The sequence below is a fragment of the Rhinolophus ferrumequinum genome, chromosome 3 (genome assembly GCF_004115265.2).
Source record: "Rhinolophus ferrumequinum isolate MPI-CBG mRhiFer1 chromosome 3, mRhiFer1_v1.p, whole genome shotgun sequence".
Taxonomy (NCBI): Eukaryota; Metazoa; Chordata; class Mammalia; order Chiroptera; family Rhinolophidae; genus Rhinolophus; species Rhinolophus ferrumequinum.
In genome coordinates, this window is record NC_046286.1 from 45,425,750 (window position 1) to 45,435,767 (window position 10,018).

Here is a 10,018-nt window from a genome sequence, read left to right on the forward strand (position 1 = left end):
GGTCATATTTCTACCTTGCTGTGACCCCCAGATTCCCAGGATACATGCTAATTTTCTTCATTGGCTTTATTATCAGTATCAACAAGCCCATTTAAGGCTTCAACTTAAACATGGCAGATTGATCATACACATATGCCTCCTCTCATTCTCAAGAACTGGAGAGAATGAAAATAAAGGAGATATATATATATATCCACAAAGATAAAGAGAATGGGAGATAAGATATCAGACAAAAAGTTTCAACACATCTTGGGAAGACAGAAGGCAGACAGAGCAGCAGTAACAGATTTAACAGAGGAAACTATATTTGAAAGAGCCTTAGAGATGAGAAACCACTTTATCCATAGAATGTCTCTGAGATTCCCAGACTGTCAGATACTGCAGAAAGAAGAGATGAGGCATGAGGTTGAAAAAAGGGATTGGTTGAAAGTCTGCATGTATGGAGTGTCTAGACTCCAAGGATCCTTCTCCCACATTAGTCTGTCAGGCAATTATGCACCATCTGTATGTCCAACCTCCTCCCCAAGCAGGACAAGGGAGATTTAATTTCTTGAGAATTCAAGGAAGAAGCACTGAATTCAGAGATTCCCAGACCTAGTGGTAGACATTAAGTGAAGAAATTAAATGAAAGAGAGAATACTGAATGGTGGGTGGTCCTTACTTTGCTCACTCCCATGATATTGGCAGCTAGGCATATGCCCTCAGAACAAAATTCCAGAGAGTGACTTTTAGGTTCTACTTCAAAATCAAGTGACCATTCACTGCCGATGCACCCTGCAAAGAAGTCTCCCAGCTCACAAATCTCCTCTGTGTCATATAGAGATTCCAGGAAACTCTTTGCTGCTGCTTTTATTATTATTAAAAATTGACAGCCAAGGATTATTGACATTTCAGGAAATTTTCCAAAAAGAAAGGGAGAGATGAAAACAAAGTGTAAAAAGGAACCCAGAGGAAGGAAAAGAGAGTGAAGAAAACATAAGAAATTTTCTCCCCAAAAACATGAATACTCTTAGAGAAATAAGAGAATGTGTTGCATTCATAAAATAAGAATAGAAAGTTAGCAAAAAGGAATAGTAAAGAATCAGAAAGTGCTCTTAAAAGTTAAAAATTAGATATAATCAAGGAACTCCCCCAGAAAATAAAACAAAAAGGCAAAGAGGTGGAAAAATATGAGAAAAAAATATTACAGTTTCAACCTAGGAAGTACAGCTGAGTTCTGGGAAAAGAAAACAGACAAAATGGGAGGAAGAAAATTATAAAAGAAATAATTTAAGGAAAGTATATGAATATCTAGATGGAAAGCGTTGCCCAGTAAATTGCAAACAGACTTACATGAAGACATATTATTGTAAAATTCCAGAATACCAGAGTTACAGAGAAGATTAATAATTTTTTAAAGCTTTCAGAGAGAAATACAATGATACACACAAAGGAACATGCATCACAATGGCATTGGATCTTTCAATAGCTACACTGGATAGCAGAAAACAATAGAGCGATAGCCTCAAAATTCTGAAGAAAATGTATACCAGCCAAACTATCAATCAAAGATCAGAGTACAAGGAAGATATTTTCATAAAGGCGAAGCCTCAAGAACTGCCTTCCCATACACTCTTTCGTAAAAAATAACTGAAAGATGTTCTCCATAGATGTAAGGAAAATTATCAAGGTAATGAAAGGCACAGAACTCTGAAAATATGGGAATTCATAGGAAAATAGTGAAAGAATTTCCCAAGTAGAAGTTGAAGGAAGTTCCCTTCGACAGCTGTGTAGGAAGCCTGAAGACCAGCTAGTCTAGAGTGAGGCAGGAGCACCCATGGTTCTGGGTGGGGGTGTTCGGGGGGGAAATGACATTGATAGACAACCTGCAATGTTTAAATGTCTTATAGAAAGTCATATGAGAGAAAGAAAAGAAGCAGTTAATAAATGCAAGTTGAGGGCACAGCAAGTGCAAAAATGAAGTTAAAAATGAAAAGTGAAATAACAAGGTGAAGGAGGCTTTAAATCAGTAGGTCTAAAATAAGCAGGGGGTGGGAGTAATGTGGACTGTAAGTGTGTAAAGGCATGTGTGTACATTACACATGTAGATGTATAAATACATAGGCAAGCGTGCACAGACGTGTGTGTGTGAGTGTGTGTGTGTGTGTGAGTGTGTGTGTGTTGCAAGAGAGAAGTAAGGACAGAGGAAGAAGAAAGATTATACCTTATTCAGAGGCCCTGTTGCTGACATAAATCTCATGCTCCTTTACGGACATGTCCTTCAGGTGATTTATTTTTGTTTGCTTGCTTGTTTGTTTTTTGGTTGTTTTGCTTTTGAGTTTGTTGTAAGGGTAGAGGTCACTGCTAATTCTGTGGTGCGCTGTCTATCCCTGGGAGTCAGAATTTCTGGAGTGCGGCATCCACACAGCGCAGCACCTGACTGAGGGCTGGAGGAGTTTGATGGCATTCTGAAGTCTAGTGATATGAGTTTCCTGGGGATCCATAGTATAACCCTTTATGCAGAAGTCTGTGGTCACATCCTGGACCACCTGAGTTGTGTAAAGTAGACTAAGTCAAATCCATGTCAAATGCTACCTTTTAAAGCCTCCATGCGTTTCAGCAAAGACAACAGGAGACAGGGAGGCTTCCTCATGATTTTGAGAAAACAGACTGACTCTGCCTTTTAAAAGTCTTGGTGGAAGCCACAGTGGGAATGCGATTTTGCAGCAATGTTTGCTCTTTGTTTATTCCCTTAATTATTATTGCTAATTATTACTCTTTGTCATTAAGACCTGTGATGCCAGGTGAGGAAGGCCACGAATTCTGTTTGGAGGCTTCTTTTGAACTCTCTGAGGCACTATGAGCAAAGCTCACCCTCCCGAGTTGAAAAAATTTATGGACAAGAAGTTATTGAAATTAAATGGTGGCAGGCACGTCCAAGGAATATTGTGAGGATTTGATCCCTTTATGAATCTTGTCATAGATGAATGTGTGGAGATGGCAACTCGTGGGCAACAGAACAATATTGGAATGGTGGTAATTCTAGGAAATAGTTTCATCATGTTAGAAGCCGTGGAACGAGTATAAAGAACGGCTTTGTTCACCAGAGAAATTAACTGCTTCCCCATGTCCCCTCGCCATAGCTGCTGTTTTACGACAATATAAAAATTGGATCGGGTACATTTTCATGTTGAACTTTTTTGTAACAGTAAAAAAAAAACCTGTGATGATATATATGTCTGTGTGTGTGTGTGTGTGTGTGTGTATGTGTGTGTGTGTGTGTGTATAATATATTTAAAATATTCTTTATTTCACACAGCATATTCTTACAGGAATGACAGAGATGATATCAGGATAGAGATGGATTAGCAGCCTAGTCAAAAAGAACAGCAGGCATGTCAAGGGCATTGGCCTAAGGACGGCCCCAGACCTCTGTGGAGGGTCCTAAAAGGGTGTGACAATTGGGCAGAGGACCCTGGAGCCTGGGATCAGAGATCAGGGTTCAGGGCCTAGCTGTGAATGCAGGCAAATGACTTGACATGACTGCCTCAGTTTTTTCATCTGTAAAATAGAAATAATTACTCATATCATGGGATTATTTCAAAGTTAGGATATGCAAAAGATTTTTAAATGTAAAAGATTATAAAAGTATAATTTATTATTACAATTCATATAATACATTTTATAATATATAATTAGTATAATATGTGATAGATAATTATTATGATTTATTTTATAACAATACATATTTAATAGATACCAAATTCTTTCCATTTTTCATACTTCGATGCATTGTTTCCAACACGTAGACAATTAAACCGTGGCTGATATGTAACAGCAATCACTAAGGTGACAGATCTTGAATTATGCAAAGACAAATTAATCAGCTGAGGCAGCTGCTGAGTAGTAAATGGAGCATTGGGTATTCTTAGGATCCAGGACCAGTCTCCTTGGCTCTGGCACTCCTTAAGCACCCTGATCATGTCATATCCCATCTCTGAGCCTGAGTCTTCGTATCTGTACAGTGAAGGAGTTGGATGGTCTTCAAGGTTCTCTACCAGAAATTTTCTCTCAGAAATAGTTTCTCATGTGCATCTGAGTTGGGCATAAAGGTAATCAGCAACTGTGTTAGTTATCTATTACTATAAACAAATTACCCCCAAACTTAGCAGCTTCAGCCACACTTATTATCTCCCAGTTTCTGTGGGTCAGGAATCTAGGCTCAGCTTAGCTGGGGACCTCTGACCAGGGCCTCTCACAGCCTTCAATCCAGCTCTTAGCCAGGGCTGCTGTCATCTCAGGGCTCAATGGGGGCAGGATTCATCTCCAAGCTCACTCTTGTTGTGACTGTTGGCAGAATGCAGTTCCTCCAGGGTTGTGGGACTGCGGGCCTCAGATCTTTGCTGGCTGCTGGCCAGAGGCACCCATTCCTGGCCGCATGGGTTTCTCCACAGGGCTGCTCGCAACCAGGCAGCTGGTTTTCCCCATAGTGACATCCCGTTGCTTCTGCCAAATTCTATTCATTAGAGGCAAGTCAGGAAGTCTAGCTCACATTTAGGGGAGGGGTTATACAAGGGCATGTTCAGTGGGAGGCAGGGATCTGTGGGACACGTTGGAGTCTAGCAATCAGAGCAAGTAAGAGAGAATCACCAGGGAATTGCCTCATAGTGATCAAGTGATACTACTTATCCATTGGTTCATTCATACGCTAAACATTCTTCATTGCCTTCTGTGGCGGTGCCTAATCTTATATGCTCTGGGATAGCAAAGACAACAACTAAAAAAGCCCTTTTTCCTATCTACATACATTTGTTCTCCATGAAGCAGAGGTGGGAGGTTGTTGGAATTACCTGGAGCTCCTTCTCAACTATGTGTGTCTAGGAGGGCACTCCACCCACATGGATTCTAATATGCCTTCTTGTTAAGAACTACTAATCAGAGAAAGGCTAAGACTGGTACTCAGGAGACTGGAGAATAAAGTAGCAACAGGGAAGGACCGTATGGGTTCTCCTGCCCACAGACCCAGAAGTGTTACTCCCAGTGGCTGTTCCTGAGAGACGTTACTGGAAGAAACAAATGTTATGTATGTAATACCAAGTTCCTATAAGGAACCAGAAGATGGCTGCTTCCATACCACACTTTCAGCATCCTCCCAATTTTATTTTCTTTTATCATTTTGTGTGCGCATTTTCCCCACCAAATGGCAAACATCATTGAGGGCAGAGTCTGTCATATTTACATACCTCCTGCATCCTCCCCTCCCCGCTTCCCTCCCTCCACAACTGTCCCCCTTTCCAGTCAATCTCCCCATTCAGTTTATTTAGTTTAATGTCTTACATGTGGAACTTTGCTACAGCAGCTATGAAATTAATACAGTCCCTAAACACCCACAGAACTATGGGTAACGTAGAAGGAAAATGCATCAATAATTATTTCCTAAAACAAGTGCTAAGTTTTCAAGTTTTTCTGTACTCCAGATGGGTTGTTTTCTGCTTTGGGGACTTTGCACAGACAGGAAAAGGAGCAAAGAAAAGGGAAATGTTTGAAGTGCTCTGGTTTTCTGGCAGAGGGTATGCCCGGGGTGCATGCACACTGTCTGGCCATTCCCTAGAAGGCTTCACCTCAGCAAATGCGTGTGGATCTTCAGAGGGTGTCTGTTAGAGTTAGGCAGCATTGTGAGATCTTGTGACCAATGAGACCTAAAGGGTTATAGGAGGTGAGAGAGTTATTCCTTCACAGAAATTGAAAAATTAGCAAATTCTGTAATACAAGGCACTGGCTGTGTGTGATCATAAAGATTCAGAGAAGGAGGCTAACTGGGAGAGAGTTTGGAGGAGTTAGGATGGCACTAGATGGGGAGCCAACGGGAGTGAGTGAAGAGAGACAGACAACATCTGTGCTAGTTAGACAAACAGACCTTGGTGCTAGATCAACTCTGGCTTTGAATCCCTGTATTGTTTCTCACTACCTGTGCACCCTTATGTGATTCTAAAGCTTTCTAATCTCCAAAATTCAGAGAATAATAGTATGTTTCTTATGTTGCTATTGTGAGAGTTGATGCAATAATGTTCAGAAAACATAGAATTATGTGCTTAAGACATAGCTTAATAAATGGTCATTATCATCATCATTATTAGAGGCTGGGACACAGTATTAGCAAAGTGGAACCAACCTGATACACATGAGCAAGGAGGACACTTGTCTGATTGGAGGATTCTGCAATGGCCACGGCCCTTTAGTAATGAGACTTCCGTTCTTTGGCCTTTAAACTCTTCCCGTGAAATTCAATCAGCTGAAGCACAACTGTATATTTTTGTAAGACTGAAATTCTGTAATAATTGAGAATTTTGAAAACGATTCATTTTATGTATGAAACGATTATTAAGAAGTTTCAAATAGGGAAATACAGTCATTCTATTTCATGAGAAATGGGTTTGCTAGTTCATTTTAGAAATGACATAATTTTACTTTTGAGCCAACATGTTACAAAAATTAAATTATAAACACAGACAAGCCAGAGAGCTGCCCTGTGGCTGCTCCACCAGCCACATGTGGCTATTGAAAACTTGAAATGTGGCTAGCCTGAAATAAAATATGATGTAATTTTAAAATTCAGTCTGGAATTTAGGGACAGTATGAAGAATTTAAACTATCTCATTTATCACTTTTATATGGATTACATGTTGAAATGATAAAATTTTGGATATGTTGGGTTAAATAAGATATATTACTAAAATTGATTTCACTTGTTTCTTTTTACTTTTTTAATATGGCTACTAAAACGTTTAAATTACGTATATGTCTTGCATTTGCATTTCCCATTGTACCTCTATTGGGTATCCTCGCACTAGACAATGAGACACAGAGCTCCTTCTATTTATTTATTCATAATTTATTCTACCATGCTCAGTCCTTTGTACTGGGAATACCAAGACACACATGCAGTCGGTCTTTGTCCACATTACAGGGTTTAGAGGTTACGGAATTAGGGTAGGATATATGGAGCCAGGAGGCCCTGACACCTGTATTGGGCTGGGTGAGTCACTCCTTGTAATATCCGTGTTCTCTGCTCTGGCAGCTGCAGACCTCACCCGCGCTTTGCTTCTCATTTTGCATTTTCTCTTTGTCACAGCCATTGCTTCCTTTGCATCCACTCCTCTAGCACCCCCTCTCCCAGCTCAAACGGGAATTCGGCACTCAGATCTGCACATACGGGACCACACCCAGAGAACTCACCTTCGTCCTTCTCTAAACCACTCCCAAAGAGCTGGCTTCCTAAGATGTTAGTCTTGTGTGTCTCGATTCTTTACAAATAAGGAGCAGAGTTCTTTGTTTGAGAGACAAATACAGACATAAATAATTCTCTGTCTCCCTTGCCCCTTTTCTCTCCTCTACCCACCCCCCCCTTAAAAAGATTCCATAGTCTCCCTTTGATAACCTCATTGGTATTGAATAACATAACATCACACAAGGAGGTGACTTTTTTTACACCTGGATCTTCCCTGCTACAGTCTAGTCCCTATCCTGTATTTCTCACAGGGAAAAAACAGCTTCTCCTATTAAGCTATTGGCCTTCCCCTGTATTCACAAATAGTTAATGTGTTCGTCTATCTTCTTTTTTCATAAAGAATAAGCACAATTTTCAAAGTTTCTTTTTTTTTTTTTTGATGTGTTTTCTTACACTTTCACCTTACTCTACTTAGGTTTTTGAGGCAGTAAATTATTTCATGTACTTTGAAGGTTCTTATTTCTAAAACTTATTTATGCTGGTCTTTTTAGAGTCCTCATGCTTCCCCCACAAAGGTCTTGGTATCCCATTAAATAAATGAGAACAGTGCCTTAAAGCATGGCACATAGAATGAAAAAAGAACCCTTGGTTTACACTTTTTTATATTTTTCTTTATTGTTACCCAGTATTCCCCATCACAGTAACAAGGCTGCATTCTTGATTCATGTTCAACATCCAGGCCACCCCCACCCGCAACCCTGCCATCCCTGTCTGTCATTCTTGTATTATCTGCAATTCCCAAAAGAGTATTTATGTCACTGTCTTTCCTGTTATCCTGCAGTTTTTCATCTTGGATTCCGTGCTATTTGCTTTAAAACTAGCAAAGAAAAAATACTAAGAATGGTTGTTTTTTAGGTTGTAAATGAAATTGTATACAATGGGAGCTTCGGTGTTTTTTTTATTTTTATTTTTTAGCTTATCTTATTCCCTAAAGTGAAAAAAGCACCTGCTACTTAAATCATAATTCTTTTGGCAGTAGTTTCTTGGTCAGAATCAAATTCCTTCTTTGCCTTCAAAAATGGCAAATATATCAAGATTGTTGTTTCATTGTGTATATTGAATTACAGAATACTCATAAGATTTCGTGGCCCTACAGATTTCTTCATTTTTGCAGCATGTAGTGCCAGAAACACTATTGTTTCCACACAACTCAGCTAAAGATACTTAAAGGGCACATGAATCTGGAGTCAGAAAAAGACATTGTTATACACTGTATTTCTAGCATGTTGATACATAAGGCCAATTTTTGGGTTGTGGCTTACAGTGTTTTACTGTAACTGAAAATAAAATTGATAATTAAAATAACTTTGGCTAGTTGAGAAGAGTTTTTCAATCAAAAGCTAAATTACGGAAATATTAAATCCTTATATAAAATGAAAATAAATTTTAGAAAATAAAATGGAAAAGAAATGAAATCCAAGGCTTTAAATCTTTTAGTAACCTTTATTGGAATGCCCTAATTCTAAAAAATAAATACATAAAAATAAAACAATAATAATAAATAAATAAAAATACACTTTCATAATAGAAGAATATGATCATTGAGGTAAAGGCACAAAGAAAAAATAAAATTATTTTGAGTGTTTATTTTTTTTATATTTTTAATTCCTGAAATGTTTTTAATGTCTGATAATCCTCCTTGCTAATATTTCTCCTTTTGCATGGTAACCTGTTTTTTGTTGTTGTTGTTGTTTTTTTTATGGTTGTCATATATTCTCAATACTCAGTGAGAATGCTACTTGGATTTCTTTCCATTCTCTTCATGTCTGCCATTAATTCTCTTTCCCTGGAATGTTTATACTGATTGTCCAGCTAGATCTCTTTCTATACTAGCTCCTAATTCTTCTCAAATGCCTGATTTTTCTAATGATTGTGCATATTTATAGGTTTCAATTTTAATAACTGGTATAAAGTGGATCTCTCTGGTAACTGTGGAAGTAACTGTGGAAGTCATACTGATTAACTTACCCTTGCCGGCCTCTGCCAAAGTTTATTTCTGCAGGAATACAGGCTCTCCCTCACCTCTCTCACTGCCATTTCCGCAGCAGACAAGATCTAGGATCAGATCACACATCCCACCCGACATCATGGCTCTGCTCCCGCCCGCTTCCAAGGACCTCTGATGTGAAACCAGGGAATCTGTAACTGGCTGCACAAGTTGGGATCAGGCTCGTCCGCTCTAACAGGTACTGATGTACGACCCATCACCCTCCCCTACACTGAGTCCCAGAAAAGCAGAAATGCTGCCAGGGTGCCATAAATACAAATACATCAACCCGCTCTACTTTTAAAGAGAAACTAGAAAGTCAACTACCAAGTAGAGAGACTAGGGTACTTGAACTCAACCTCACATTCTCCTGTCACGACACCTTCCTCCATTCTCATCTCCATGTAGAATAATTAAGTGGCACCAGAAGCTCAAAAGAAAAGTGAGTACTTGTCAGGAAATCCCTTACACCTTGACCTTCAATGAGGTTATACTAGAACACAGGGAAAGCCAGTTACTGCCAAAGATAAATTTAAGATGATGTGAACATGAAACTCTGTGTCACAGGGGGAAGAGAAATAGAAACTTTAGTTACATGGACTATTAATTTTATCGAAATCGCAGCAAACACCCAGGAGACTATATTATTCGCTTTTCAGCTGTATTTTTATCAAATATATAAAGGCCTTATGTCCCATACCTTTGTTTTATGCCCCCATTTCTGTCCTTTCTCTGAAGATATCCTGCATTATCTCTTATTGTAC

The 10,018-nt window shown here is 39.0% G+C and overlaps 1 pseudogene; it reads left to right on the top strand.

Annotated features, from left to right (window-relative positions):
* The first annotated feature begins 2,838 nt into the window (after positions 1-2,838).
* LOC117020821 (small nuclear ribonucleoprotein G-like) lies at positions 2,839-3,066 on the top strand (annotated as a pseudogene).
* Positions 3,067-10,018: the final 6,952 nt, after the last annotated feature.